The 15,727-nt window shown below is 44.0% G+C and overlaps 1 long non-coding RNA gene across 2 annotated transcripts; it reads left to right on the forward strand.

The window, feature by feature from the left end:
• The first annotated feature begins 3,889 nt into the window (after nucleotides 1-3,889).
• On the forward strand, nucleotides 3,890-14,857 carry LOC120750565 (uncharacterized). Of its 2 annotated transcripts, none has more exons than XR_005700046.1 (4): nucleotides 3,890-3,981; nucleotides 5,401-5,494; nucleotides 10,282-10,595; nucleotides 13,768-14,857. It is a non-coding gene; the product is annotated as an uncharacterized LOC120750565 (long non-coding RNA). The 2 variants fall into 2 exon arrangements; XR_005700047.1 differs by lacking the exon at nucleotides 3,890-3,981 and adding an exon at nucleotides 4,487-4,664.
• Nucleotides 14,858-15,727: the final 870 nt, after the last annotated feature.

The following is a 15,727-nucleotide window of genomic DNA, read 5'->3' on the forward strand; positions in this document are numbered from 1 at the left end:
CACCAGTGCTGATGACAGCTGAATATTCGGTGAATTCCACTCCTTATCTTACTGCGCTTGATTTTTCTGCAGTTGCTCTGGGTCTGGTGGGTAACTGTGGATAAAAATAGCTGGTAAAACCGTGCAAATGAAGGCAAAGCATTAGGCATGCAGCGTCAATTAGTGTCAATCAAATTAATGTCCTTTGATCTTTTGTAGAACCGCTTATGGTTGAAAATATGCTTGTGATCTTTTCTCTGGCACTGAGAATATTGCTGTATAGCTGCCTGATGTGAAATCTGACCAGTTTACGGGCACCAAAGAAAGGTGATGCTAAGGGATGTGAAAAATATCAAGAAGGAACCATGCTGTCAGCATGGCAAAAGCCTCTTGGTCTCGTGGAGACTGATGAGAGTCCCAATTTTTATAAGGGAATTTATAACAGGACAAAGAAGTTTCACTTCCTTCTGTCAAAAATTCAGCCACTTTCAAATGCTGTTAATTATTATGTATAATTTGGCATCGGTGATAGACAATGCTACAACAAAAAGTTTTAAAAAAAAACCCCACAAAAGCCCAAGTGCCAATAGAATACTGCAGGCATTAAATTTTGGGTTGAAATGAGACATGCTATGATTTAGCCTTGAGAGTGTCAGCATTTGCTTCTTGATCTGAGCTGGTTTATAGTTTTTGAAATGAAACATATAAATTGGGGGGGGTTAGTGAATTTTTTGTTTGATTTTGGGGCTTTTTTGTTTGGTTTGTTTTGGTGGTGGGTTTGTTTGTGAAACCCTTGAAGGACTCAAGTACCCCACAATCACGGTACCACATTTAAACTAACCAAAGTCAATTGCAAATGGGAAGCTTTTTAGGTTTTAATATATCTATAATAAGTTCTATACTCATTTTTGGTATGTAAATAGAAAACTGAGGTTATATACATAGCTTTGTTTTATTTTTTGTAAATATGAATGTATATTTGGTGTTCTGTGAACTCCTAGCTCCATTTACATGTCCATTATAAGCCGTTCTCTTGTGTTCTTGCACAAAATCTTCTGGTGTTACTGTCTCTGTCTTGTTATCTCTGGAATTGTACTCCCATGCTAGTTTTCCCAGCAGTGCCCATTTCACTGTGTAAGAGACGGCGAAAGTGATCAGGAAAAGAAGAGCAGTTGTGGAATATGATACAGATAATGTTTTTGTTTATTTCTTTTCTTTTTTTATTTTTTTTTAGCTTTTTTTTTTTTTTTAGAACAGGGAGGAACACCTTAAGATAAGGAGAGCCAACTTCCGATGACAGCAGCAAGGTTTGACTCTGCCGTCATTTAAAATCCCATTTCAAAGGTCATGTTTGTGTTTTAAATGAAGTGAGAGGCTGAACTTTATGCTCTGCCAGATAACAGTATTAGTGATGCTTCCTTTGAATTCTGCAGGTAAGGAGTAGCTACAACGTGGGGTTGTGGTGTGGTGGTGCCCAGTGTTTTGCAGGGGAGAAAGAAAATTAAGTTTTCAGTGACCTGTGTGAACACCAAAGGGCCCAGCAGGGCCTGAAATTTGCTGCTCATTGTCTGTGGGTCTCTGTACTTCCAGACTCGACATTTCTTGAAGTGTGCCTTAACTGAATATACCAATATGGAGAAGGTAAATGGGACAAATCTAATCGGGGGGAGATGTTAGCTTTTCCTGTCCTCCACCACTTGCATTTCTCCTCCATCTGCCACACATACTCCTAGTGACAGAGAAATGTGTTATAAGTTTCAGTTACTGACGTCAAAGTCTTTAAAATCCGACTGAAATATCATCTTCCTCTTTATGGTTATTAAGTATAATTTCCCATGTTTGCTGCAACACCCAAGGTTTACTGCACTGCTGTTCCTGGGAATGCAGCCATACCACAGAGACAGTTTCTCAGGAGCAGAGGTCAGCCTGAGGAGAAGTTGAGGGTGTCCCTGCCTTAAGCCAGACTAACATCTGGCTGCAGCATTTTGGCTCTGCTCCCCCTGCTCCTGCACTCCTGTCTGCCCTTTGTACTCTCTCTGGCCCTTGTCTAACAGTCCACTGAACTAGGACAGCTCTCTGGCACAAAGTGAGGAGGGGTTTGCTTTGGGTCTTGTTTTGTTGCTGGTTAGTTGGCTGGTTTTGAATGAGGTTAGTTCTGTGTTGAGTCAGTGGACTGGAACAATTCAAATTCAGCTTGGATGAATGGTGGAGCTGTCTTGGTTTAAGTGGGGATGACAGCAGGCAGAAGCTGAGTTGTCTTTGACTTTTAGGGAGCTGCTTTTAGTGACAAAAAGCAGCCTGAGCTGATGTATCCCTTGATGTTTAAAACAGAGGGTGAGCCACCTCAAAGTGGACTTCTGAGGGGAAATGTGAGAACATGTCACTTACTCTGTATTCTTAGCTCTCTCTGTTGTGCTCAGCCAGTAACTCTTGTAAACAAAACATTCTTATTCTGCCCACGGCATTGGAAACAGAAAAAAAAAAAAAATCATTATTTTAATTTATTTTAATAAGATACAACCAAGAAAGCTTTTTGAGTAATTCTGACTCTTATTCTCCCTGCTGGGAAGAAGAAGGAACTCTCATTTTCAAACTTCTGGGGATAGATACAGGTATATGTAACTTTAAAGATGACAACACCTTTTGCTGAGTCTGACAGCTCTCCATATGAAGCTGTTCACAAGTTTGCTGTTAACCTTTTAGTCAAAGCTTTCGAAGTTAAGAGTAACCAGTATGAAAATGCAAGATCAGTGATAAAAGATGCATTGTACAGCTGAACAATGCGTAGCATTTGTCTGACAGCAAAAACTGGTTTATCAGGTTTACTGAGGACAAGTACAGGTAAACTCTTGAAAACACTGCAAAATCTACTGGAGCATTGGATGGACACTGTCCTAACAGGACCCAAGGCAGCAAAATAAGAGCTGCAAAGTCTAGGCTGGAACTGGTGTGAGGCAGTGAGAACTCAAAGCCAGCCTGTTACTTGATCTGAACACTCCTTTATGTGGAAAAAACTAAACCAACAGAAAAGCACTGAAAATCCTGCCCAGCTGCTCTCAGCCATGGGAGCAAAAGACGTCCAAGTGTGCTGGGGTACTGGCCTGATCCCAAGCCTGTGTGCATGGGCAGCACAGATAAAGTGCAGACAGGCCTCAGATAAATGACTGATTAACTAAAATGAGTGAGCTTCTGTCCTGCTGCTGCTGGCAGCTCTGCCAGTGAGATTGCAGCTGCAGAGCTCAGCTGCTGCTCACAATCCAGGGAAACTGCTTTTTTGCTGGAAAAACTGCAGAAGGGCAAAACCTCCGTGCTGTACTGTAGCTCTTCCTGCAGGGACCTGACCCTGCTGAGGAGACAGGTGAGATAATGGTTTAAAGAGTCCGTGGGGAAGGCTCCCAGTGAGGAAGAGCAGTGCTACCATCCCAGGCTGACTGATCATCCTGAACCCACGCCAGCACCCCACAGAACGCAGCAGGTTCCCTGAGGGTGCTACTGGCAGGAAAGGAGGCACGGAGTATGCTTTTGTTGCACCTTGCAATCCCCTGGGCTGCCAAAAACACCTTCTCTGATTTGCAAGGAGGTGACCTGAGGCACCCACCAATTTTGTTGGCAGTTGCCTTGGGCTCGTACCGGTTGCAGAGAGGCCCTGCTGCTCCAGAAACAGCACCCACCAAGGTGAAAACAGTATTTGCCTTTAAATTCTGATAGTATTAAATTATGGCCAGTTGGGCACTATACAAAACTTTCATATTTCCAAAGCCCAGATGAATGGGTAGCATTGAGTAGTAAAATGAGAGCACAGAAATTATCTCAGTGCTGATGGCACGCCTGTGGTGTTTTCCTGCTCTCTTCTAGAACAAGATGCAAGCTATAATTATTTCTGCTGTTTACATTCAAAGGATTGAGCCGCAAAGAGTTTTGAGCTGAAAGCTGTTTTCAAAGAGCTGAAGCAGTTTTCAACATTTATTAAACCAGAGTTCCAGTATCCTGCAGGCTCTGAACGTAAGTTGTGTAAAAGGATAATAAGAAACTCAAAAGTTTCTCTTTTTGGAGAGTAAGCATTCACCCTTGCTCACTGGAAGTGAAACAGCATGGTTTGGGTTGGAGGGAAGCTTTAAAGAGCACAGAATCATAGCACGGTTTGTGTTGGAAAGGGCCTTTGGAGACCATCTCATCCTGCCATGGGCAGGGGCACCCTGCTCTAGATCAGGGTTGTCAGAGCTCCATCCAATTTGGCCTTGAACACTTGCAGGGACGGGGCATCCACAACTTCTCTGGGCAGCTTGCTCCAGTGCCTCACTAATTCTTGATGTCCAATCTAAACCTACCCTCCTTCAGTGTAAAACCATTACCCTGTGCCCTGATATTACAGGCCCTGGTAAAAGGACTCTCTCTCCACGTTTCTTACAAGCCTCCTTTAAGTATTGAAAGGCCACTATAAGGTCTTTCAGATTAATGAATACTGAGAATCCAAGAGCAGAAACCTCTTTTTCAGCAGACCTCAGGACTGTGTGCATGCAGTCAAAATCTGTGGAGATTCTTAGGTGCTTCTGAAATGAGAACTCTTCTAGGGAATGGGTGCATGAGGCACCTGCAGAATCCCAGGGATGGAACTACTGGGAGGATTTTGAATGGAGCAGGCTGATTCTGAGACAGGAGACTGCCTTGCCTCAGCAAACTGGGAGGTGAGCTTTCTAATTCCTTTATCCAATGGATCTTCTGCAAAGGATCCTGAACCACACCAAAGATCAGGCTGAATCCAATCAAAGCAATTGAAAAGGCAGTAAATGAACTAGGGGTTTACATACTCTGAATCTTCGTGACTTGTGCATAGGAATTATCACATGCAGTGTGAAGTAGAAATAAAGTTTGTTTTCAAACTCTCTAGAGGACCAAAGGGAATAATTCAATTAAAGCAGGAAAGGAAAAGGAGGAGTCACAAAAAAAAAAACCCCAAACAAAAAAACCCCACTACATTGGGAAAGAGTACAACATAAATCCAAAGCAAGGAGAACTGACCTTAAAATGTTGTGACTACTCGGTCACTTATTTCCTGTTTATTTCTCTTTGCTTTGTTTTGCAACATGCTCCAGACTTTGAGACATTTCTGATATAAATAAAGAGGTATGGTTTTTTGATCAAACAACTTCCCACACAGCAGATGTTTCTACAAAAATAAGTATTCAGAAAATTCATTTTGTTTCAACAAGGGAAGTATTTTTCAAACTACTGTAGAAACAAAGATAGCTTGTTTTTCCAAGTGATGCACAAAATGCAGCAACGGTTTTATATTTATTAACTGAGTTGCAGCACCTCTCACAAAATGTTTTAAAATTAAACATTAGAGGTTCTGGTGTAGAAAAGTTTTTGTCAGCATCCCTTTCCCATTTGTGTGTCTTAAAGATTAATTTTGTGCCGCAGGTTTTTCCCTCAGAAGTGGCACATGAGCTCTGCCTCTGCTGTCCTGCACCTTCTGCCCTGTGTGACCAAGATCCTGCTCTGCACCCCTGGGAGGGTAAGTGGGAAAGATGCTGCATGGCTTTTCCAGATCTCAACAAGAAAACCCCAAGAACAAGTGGCAAATTAAAACAGAAATCGTAGTACAGCAGAATGAAAATAGGAATAAAGATAGTCAGCAGATCCTGAATCCCTTCAGGTGCTGGGAATCTGGTTTGCAAATGACATGGGACAGCCTCATGATGAGTATTCCCTTTGTCAATACAGTCCAAAACCAGTGTATGGATTCAGAATGTACTAGAAAGCAGGAAAATATAAACACACTAGATAAGTAAACCTTGACTTTTCTCAGGGTACTGGGCAAAAGAAATTAAGCACGTCAAAAAAATAAAGCAGAATTAGCACTAGCTGAGAGGGAGAGTGACCTGAACAGAAAACATTGAGCTCCTGTTGCAACTTTACTCCCTGGGTGATTTGTCACCTCTAGTTGCCCAGTCACAGATAGGTCACGGCCTCAGTTTATGGACAGTAGCTCTATTTAAAAATGGCACTCTGGCTTTGCTCCGAGAACAGTTTTGCTGATAAGCTCAGAATCCAGTGAAGCTTTGTGACTTATGGCCGTCCTGACTTCATTATCTGCCTGTTACACACATGAATTCATAGCTGTAATATATGTTGTTTACTCTGCAACTTATCTCAGGGTTTCATCCTCCTGCCCTTAACTGTTTTGTAATCCCTGTGTTCAGTGGGACTGTTTACACAATGGAGGATTATCCATGGGAATAAATTATTATCTGGAAACTATGTCCATACATCCTCTACCTACACTCCACTCAGCTGTCCTCAGCTCAAGAAGTGATTTTTTTATTTGCTGAAGGCCTGATCCAACATCTGTATCCATCAATGATTTAGTGACTTCTCCACTGAATGCCTCTTTAAAGGAGGGCAAGGGTTGGGAACGTTGTAGATTCTGGTGGGAGGCAAAGGAAAGGAACCAGTCCTCCTTGCAGGTCAGCAAAGCCTACAGGGTCAATATAAGTGTGTAACCCTTCAAATTCAGAAGATTTGAGATCTTAACTCTATTTTTTTGATGTTTGTCTGCTTTATATCTCGGTGTGCAAAGCTACTTTATGACCAGTAAACAACTACGTGCTACATTATGAGCAGTAAAACGCCTCTTTTACTGTCACTGCCAGAATTCAAAAGGCAAGAGGAGGTAATTGTCATTGTTTACCTCGGACATTGCCTTTCAACTGTGGTATTAAGGGAACAAATCCTAGGCTAAATCAGTATTTTTAGAATGAAAATAGGAATCAGTCAGTATTGTTTCCTTCTGAAGCGTGTAATCATTGTGTCTTCTTTATCTCACGGTGCGATTGCATCTTGCACAAACCGCAGATAAACTTTAGATAGATATGGATAGATAAGATCTGGAAGACAAAAATCTTAAAATTGGAAGACAGGTGAAGAATTCATGAGACCTGAGGGTTTGGAAGGAGCCTCATTAGTCTTTAATTATACTCAGATTGCAAAGAATAGATGTGACTGTTATTTTTTGGAGACAAATCACTGCATTGTTTTTGGCACTTCTAACAACAGCAGCATCTTAGATAGAGATAGCAAAGGAACCATGGGGTATGAAGACTGGCTTGAGAAAAGCTGCCAACAATTTTCCCTACAAAGGAGGAGGAAAGAACCTTGGCATTAGGGATTCAGTTATCAGTGGGAAAGGTTTTGCAGAGACAAAAATGTGGGATTTGCTTGCAAGTTTGTGGCACTCATCTCAGAGGTGGTGCAAGAGGCATATCCCTATGGATATTGCTGGTGTAATGTGAACAACTGAGAAAATGGTGCTTGGTTTTAGGACTTAGTGTATTGTCAGCACAAAATGCACAGTTTCAAACACCAGGAGTTTTCTGGTGCAGCACAGGCAAGTTCCTTCAGGTGCAGGGGAACTGTGCTGGTGGCCAGCTAGGGGAGAACCTCTGTCCTCTTAATCCCTAGTTCAACCCCTCTGCTTGCCATGGTCTCTCTGAATTAACTCCCTTGGCAACTATCTTGTTTCACCTCTTTAGCTCTTCCTCATCTATCTAAAACGTGAAATTGCCTTTTCACAGTATAAATTCACCGGTCAGGATATAAACGGCATTTTATCAGCGTCGGATTCTCTTTTAAAGGGCTAGTGAGCACCAGCACTTTTTTGCCAGTTGAGTGGCACAGATCTATCCCAAACCAGGAATCAGCTCCTTGCCTAAATATTGCTGCACAGAAGCTTCCAGCTCCACGCTGCCAAGGCGTGTTGGGTGTTACCTGGATGTGACAATAGCCGTGAGAGATAGGCATCTGGGGCACACCTGGGCAGGAACCTGCATGGGTGGCCAGCAAAGCCTCAGGAGAAACCCTGCCTGCCTTTCTGGAGGCTGCTCTGTGGATGGAAAGCCCAGACTTTTCCAAGATGCTTGTAAGGTGCTCAGGGAGCCAGTTTCCAACAAGAAGGCAGGAAGGAACAGCCTCTATTTTAAGGAGATTATCTTCAACAAAGATTTGTCAAGAGGAAGCGCAGCGAAGGCTGAAGCCAAGGCACATGTTCCTGTGACCCAGTTACCTTCCAGAAACCCAGGCAGGACAGAAAGAACTCTGGCTTCTGGCTACAAGAGAGCCGCTGAACATTAACACATAGTAACCTAATTAATTTATTCCCCCAGTGGGTAATTACTAGCTTTTTCTTTTCCTTGCTGCGAAGTAGCAGCCAAATAATGGCGCTGATTTTAATTAACTAGCCAATGGGAGGCTGGATGGGCTGAGGAGAGCTTTCATACAAAAATTAATTAGTGCTCTGACCTAGTTTGAAGTGTTGCTTAAGTGGAAATTGGGGGGGAAGCTGACATCAGTCAGTTATGGATCTTTTCACATCCTTTTTACCGGTCAAGTAATGAGTCTGTCCGTGTGATCCACAGCACTTCAACTGTCAACCTAAAAGAATTTAGTGAACACACCAGAAATTAGTAATTCTCAAGGCAAACATAATTTCTTCTTTATGAACAGACCTGAGTTAGAAAAGGAAAAGGTCCGAGCCCCTGGTTTATTGCTGAGCTCAGCTCAGGGTATGCAAGGAGTGACATGAGCTGTGCTGTTTTAACCAAACTATAACTATCTCTGTGTTTCTTCCTTTTGTCTTCCCAAATTTGTTTTAATCCTACACATCTCAGATTCATAACGTCTCTCACTTTGATTTATTTTGCCAGTACTGAAAGTAAGCCACTTCAGGATTTTATTTAATCTTTCTGTTCCTTTGGGAAGTAAAAGATGATTTCACTTAGGAAGAATTTACAGATGATCACTATAAAAGCAGATTTTGCCTCATTTCTGAAAACCAGGGCTCTCTGCAATTCTTTCAACGGGCTCTCAGCAATTTACAACCAGCAAATCACTTCTGCAAACTGGTGCCAAAAAATGCACGACATCGATTATTGCTTTAGCATTCTTCATGGGTTGTGCTTTGCTTTGCATTGTCCTGTCTTGAAAAGTCACCACCTGAACAGGCAGCATTACCACATTGGGGAGGAAATGAGGCTTGCTTTGACAAGCAGGAATACAAGGCACAAGTACATGAAATTAATTTACCAAGATCACAGTAGTGCAGTCGAACCATCCCATCCTTGGCCCGTTTGTCAGCATGGTAAGATCTTCCTCTCAGCTGGCAAAGTGCAGTGAGGATTATTGCAGTTAGAAGGTCACAGAATGACACCATTTTAAAATTAGTGTGTCTGGTGATCTCCAGTCTAGTAAGAATCTCTTCCTTTCCATAAACAACTTCGTCAGGGTGGTTGGGAGGCAGGTCCTGCGCCCAAATATTGTGAAATGTTGGCTCAGGAAGCAAGCAGCTCTGTTTAAGTCACTGCAAATCAATGAATCACTGATGCAAACTCTTATCTGGCAGCTGAGAATCATATCCCTGTGTAGGTATCGAGAGATAAGGGGAGCCTCACAGCCTTTTCTAGGTCACTTCACTAAAACCCCATAAAATTCACCCTCTGCAAATCACAGTGTGTGATCGTGATGCTCCAGCACGTTTTGTTGGAAGCCTGAGACAACTCCTTTCTGGGAGGCAGGAATTACACACCCTTGGGATCTGACTTCTCCATAAAATGCAGCGCAATCCTGCGGGGGGGAATATGTTTAAACCTTTCTGAATCCTATTAAAACCTCTTTTTGTCAAGGACACACCAAACGCCTATTTTCCCCTTTTCCTGCAGGAACAAGTAAATAAGGCATTCAAGGAACATCAGGGCTGGAAAGGATTTAATGAACTGTGGTCCTGCCTCTCCAGCACCTGATTTGGGCTGGGGAGGCAGTTTGTACAGACGAGAGAAGGGAGAGCCAGGTACAGCTGTCATTAGGAATTGATCAGTGTTCGTGTGTAGCTTTGGGCCTGGGGGAAGCTTTAGCTCCTTGCTGCTGTGATTTTGTTCTAAATAAGGAATTTTGACCAATGGCTTTCAAGGAAGAGCCTAAAGGACTTAGGCGCTGGCCTGTAGGGAAGCTAGGCTGCCCACCCTCAGTGATCTATTTTGTTTTTATTTTAAGTATTGCTGAGTTCCTTTCCCCCTCTGTACTGAATATAGAAGGTACTGGAATTGAGCTCTGTCACTAAGATTGGAGAGCACGGAGTGACGGCGATCGTGTCCACATGGGCCCTTCCCAAACACTGGGCTGTGACGCTGGTTTGGACTTAGCTCCACAGCAGTCTCCTTTAGCACGTCCTTCACAAGATTTCTATGAATGTGGCTGAGCCTTGTCTTGGAAATAAACATCCTTCAGCGATCCTTCTTGTCTTTTTTACAGGTTTAGTATTTTTTGTTTACGTGGTGGTGATTGACTAACCTCTGAGCTCCAGGCAATACGATCTATCCCACAGGGGATGCAGGAGGACTGAAGGAGCAGCTGCTTAGAGATTCCTGGCAGAGAATCTTGCCCTTGGCGCTCTGACTCAAGGCGCATGATCGTGTAACACACCCACTGGCGTGGATGTTACGTGGTTTGTTTGCAAATACTGGCAACCTCGGCTGAGAGAGAGATTCCGAGTGCTCACAACCGTTCCATTTGTGAAGAGTGTCACCTCTTCAGCGCCAGCAACAGAGCACTGGCACGGCCAGGAGGTAAATGTAATAGTAGCCACCAGTCTTTGGAAGGGCAGCTGAAAAGATGCCAGAGCCAAACTCTGCTTGGTGGTGGGAATTGGTGTAATAAGAGGCAAAGATCACAAACTGGGGCTTGGGAAAAACGTCATCGTGGGGAAGATGGGCAGCCCTGGGGCAGGTCACCAGAGGGATTGGGGGAACCTCCACCCTTGGAGTGGGTTCAAGTTTCTGCTGGACAAAGCCACAGCAGACCTGATTTAGCACTGGCAATCATCCAGGAGGATGGGATAGACAGTGACTCCCAAAGGTCCCTTCCAGCCAAATACTCACGGCGTGACAATCTCTCTGTTGGCATTTGCTGTGGGAAGGCTTAGGGCAGAGCCTGTGGATTTGTAACTGCAGGTCTGACTGTGCCGTGGGAGGAAGGAAAACCCAAATGGCAGCGGATGGCCAGCTGCCTCCGGGGCAGCTCTCATGCTGTTCCACCAACAAGTGACCCCTCTGGCCTTTCTTCAGACAGTGGGCAGCTGCAAGGACAGTTCTGTGGTGTGGAAACACTCCTTGCAGCAGAGGATCCACTAAAGATACAAGCAGACAGATATTTCCCCACTTCTAACATCATCAGGGGGAGCAGGAGTAGGAAAGAGCTGAAGAGCCTTGTGGGCAGTCAGCCTGACTTCCTGTGCTAGCTAAAAATCAGTGTGAAAGCCCAAGTGCTGATTAAAACCCATACCCATATCTTACCTAAGTCTGCCCAGAACATATGCAGATGTACTTGCTTAGAGTTTGTGCAGAAATGTGACATTAACTCCTCCAGCTGCTCAAGGCTGCAGTAACTGAGAAGCTGCATTATTACCTGCAGAAATTTAATGCCATCCCTAGAGGCAGGTAGCACGGTCTTTAGGGACTCTTCTGGACATAATTTTTGGTCCAAAAAATGTATTTAAAGGCATTTTTAAAAAATAGCTAAGATGTCAGATCTCTAGTCTCTGGCATTCGTTGTGATGAATCAGTGGTCAGTTATTTCTTGGCAGGGAAAGTAAAAATTACTGTCGTGAGAAATATTGAAAGAAAACAGCATGTACAACCTAAAAGCTAACGAGCAAGGGACCATGTAAACAACATCTCAATTATTTTTTGGAGTGGTGGGGAGCAGGGGAGGTGGAATAATTTAGTTTAAAGCATGCTAGGCCTTTGAGGAAGAAATTGGAGCACTCCAGAGGCTGCATGTGTTACAAGGAGGCAGCTGTATTCTAGTCCTTGGCTAGGGCAGGTTGAACCTTTTCTGTAATTTTTAAGGCTTACACAACACAAAAAACTGTGTTTTCAAGGGGAAAATTCAGATTAATCCTGTATCTTGGCAGCTGGACGGGTAATTGCCATTAGTGCTAATGCAAAAATCTGCTGCACTAAGGGGCACCTAAATGTACCATTAGCACTAGAAAGTGTCCAATTAATGGATCAGTATCCATGCTCATCCTGAATGAGGTAATGCTTTTCCTGCTCAGAGATTGTGAGACAACAGGAACAAGGAGCAAGCTTTGCACGGCGAATTTCTGTCCCTCTGACTGTACCCCGGGTGAGAAGGGCAAATTTGGGCTGCTAGGGGTATCCTCCATCAGTGCAAGGTTTCTGGCAGCAGCTTTTGGGCTGTGGAAGTCCATCCTTTGCTCTCTTGTTGGCACAGGGCAGCTGGTTGTGTGGCCTCTGGAGCAGACATCACTGCCAGCCAGCAGGAGCAGCTTGTCCTTCTTTGGCCTTGTCTGTGCTGTTCTACCCTGAGCCATTTTAGGGCAGAAGGGGCAGATTTGGCTGTGGTGTGTTCCCTGCCCTACCTATGACAGTTTTGGACATATCAGATCTAGGCTGGCGTTTTCAGCTCGGTGTCTCATAGGCCCTGGATGCTCACCTCAGGACAGGATTTCTAAAGGGAGCATTTTCCCACTGTCTCTCAGGAAGTTCCCAGTAGGGGTATTCCAAGGATATTTTGCACTTTTGTGCTGCTTCATGTGTGGCTTGGTTGACTTTCAGTCCTTGGCAGTTCCTGGAGTTTGTGGTTACAGTCTCATTTAGCACCCTTTGCTATGGAAACTGGTAGTAGTGCCAGGGAATTGCTAAGCAAATACCAAAGCAGGGTTTATGAGGGCGAGGGAAGCATCAATAGACATGATGTTTATGAGGCAATGTGGAATTCTTTTCACATAAAACCAAAGGAGGAGGAAATGCAGGGAGGGAGGATGCATCTATTGCCAGAACAACATTTCTCACAAGGATCACGTAGCTGTTTTAATTTCTGGGAGATGGAACATGCTGTACTCGAAAAAGACGAGATTTCATTCCAATCTATGGCAACTTGCTGTTATTTAGTAATTCCACGTTACCCCGATGGTGAGACAGCAGCAGATTAGATTCAGTAACAGATGCCACTGAAATATTAAATATGCCTTTGCTGTAATTTCTGATTTAAAAGGTCAAGTGGAGGTAAGAATATTTGGTACTTCTAAGCCACAGACACACACAGCTTGACTGACAGTCTTGCCATAGCAGGTACAACCACATGAGGCAGCAGCGTGAGGGGCTGACTTGCTTTCTAAACAACTTTGTGATGCTGGAAAAGAAGGCACAGGTTTCCATGTGGCCACAGTAGGAACTGATCAGCCTCTCCCAGCTTCAAGGGACTTGAGCTGCTCTGTGTGTGTCCAAACTCCAGCTGGAGAGGCGGGAAGGAAGGAAAGAAAAGAGAAAAGAGGTGCATGACCTCTAGCAAGAAGAAACATTGGTATGAAAGTAAGAATAGATACTGTATAGAAACTATTTCAGTCCTTGCTTTTAGCATTAAAAATAGAAAAAAAAAAAAAAAAAACCCCTCTGTGCTGTTTATATACAAGCTTCAGCAGTGATTTGGAGGCCTAAGTGCAGCTACTGGTTAGCTCCTCATTGATCTTCAAAAATGCACCATAGGTGTCTTGGCTTGCTTGTCTGTGCTGCTGCTGCTGTTCGGAATGTGCTCCTGGCTTGACTCCTTCAGAGCTGCAGCAAAAATTGCTATGGGCAGCATCTGCTCTGAGTAACCTGGGTCAGAGGAACAGGACCAGCTGGAGCTTCTGGGGTATAATCCAGCCTTTTCAGTTTTGTAGTTGGAGAATAGGGATTTTTTTTTATTATTATTTTTAATTTTTTTTTTAAACAGGGATTCATTATTGATGCTGTGGTCATGTATCAGAAGCCCTCCTTGTGTACTGTATTTCCTGGAGATGATTAGCCAAAAGCTGCTTAAGCTTACCTTTGTCAGGTTGAATATGTATGAGCTGGACAGAGAAGTTCATCTACTCTAACAGCCACTGAAAAGTGATACACTTTCCTCCAAAATGCCTGCATTCCAGAAATCCGATACTTCTTATCAGCTCGGTCATCTTCTGACTTGGAAACATTTGACTTCGGTCTTCTGGCTTTGGATCTGAAAGCCTTGCCGAGCAAAGCCACGGTGACTGAAAGTGTGCTTTGGTGACTGTGTCACTTCCAGATGGGACTGGGGTGCAGAACAGGCAGAAGGCTGCTGCTTCCTCCACCCAAAAGCAGATTTGAGTGAATCTGAGCACTTGGGATCCAACCACAGTTGTCTCCATCAGGAGGAAAAATTACACGAGCACACAGGGATGTCTTTTGCTCAGGTAGCAGAGAGATGTTTCCTACTTCTCAGCTGTTTCTGATGCCTCTACACACAAATACCCTCAAACCTCTATTTATTGTTGGAGAGCAGTTGTGGTTTGACAGGCCTGTCATCCTTTGATTTTGAAAGCCTGATCAAAATCAGAGACACAGGCAGCTCAGGCTCCTCAGATTTCAAGTTATGTTCACGTGTGCTGATATTTTTTCCTCCACAATCGGGGTTATTTTTTTATAAAAGGAAGTGGTAACAGGTTGACGAACATTTGGCCTGTTGCTGTCTTGGGCTCAGGGACTTGGTGACAGCTCATAGAAACCTTCAGCAAAACACAAGCCTGCATTGCAGAGTACTTGGGATCCCTCCTGGGGCAAAAAGGGTGACAAACTTCTCATTCCCCATCAGGTGATCCCTTACTAGAGCCACAGTGGTATCCATACCTAGGCACGCTGATCTTTCCTTTTTTTGTATAAAGGGCAACAGAAATTTCCCAGGCTGAGGAGCCTCCCACTGCAGCCTTGAAGTACGTTGACAAATTCTGTGTATTGCAGCCTGGTTTTAAAAGTGCTGAGAGGTCAGGACTCACAGATTGCATCACTCTTGGAAAACAGGCCTCCGCCCCGAGAATCTGCTCTATTCTCAGTGTACTGTGAACCAGTGACTGAGTCATTGCAGCTTTGATTTTAATTTTCTTTTTTTTTCTTTTAGTGACTTGGGTTTTTTTTTTTAATTAGAGGTCTCTGTTCCCATGCCTGCCAAGGTCAAATTCTGTGATCCAGCCAGTAGATAAATAACTGGTGTGATGTAATTGCAAATAAAGCAGCGTTCAGTACTGAGAAATGTGAGCATCAAAAACCTCTAAGTAGGCAGCAAGCAATCACTTAAAAATAGCTAATCTAAAAATAAAAGAATAGGGAGGGAGCACTCCAGAAGAGCAGTTAAGGAGCTTACATTGGAGACTAAGAACAGCTCTCTATCTGCAAAGTGTCTTTGCCTCTAGGCAATAAATAACCCTTAGGCCAGGGGCAGGGTCTCTTCTGTATCTGCTCACTCTCCAGGTTTAAGGCAGTCTGATGTTTTCATCCCAGCTCAAGGCTGACTTGAGCTGACTCAGGAATGCAGTGTATGGAATCCTGCTCCAGCAGGGCAGAGGTCTTGTGGGGTTCTCCTGCCTCAGTGCAAGCCCAAGGCTTCTGTTTCCCTTCTCCCAGGCTGTGTGAGCCCTGGGAACGGAGAAACAGGCTGAGCTGCAGCATTGCCAGCTCTGGAAGCTGCATGGCTCTTCCTATTCCTAAAGGATGGACTCTCCATACTTGTGGGAGGTCGTGGATAAATTCAACCAGAAAGATGGCAGCAACAAGGCTACAACCTCTTTAAACAACAAACATAGTTAGTTTAAACCTTCCAGTAGTAGTGAGGGCTTTTGGAGCTCTGAAGAGTGAAGTGGTTGGCCAGAAGGACAGTTTGCTGTTCCTGCTGAGGGGCT

This window comes from Hirundo rustica, chromosome 3, assembly GCF_015227805.2.
Source record: "Hirundo rustica isolate bHirRus1 chromosome 3, bHirRus1.pri.v3, whole genome shotgun sequence".
NCBI classification, from domain to species: Eukaryota; Metazoa; Chordata; class Aves; order Passeriformes; family Hirundinidae; genus Hirundo; species Hirundo rustica.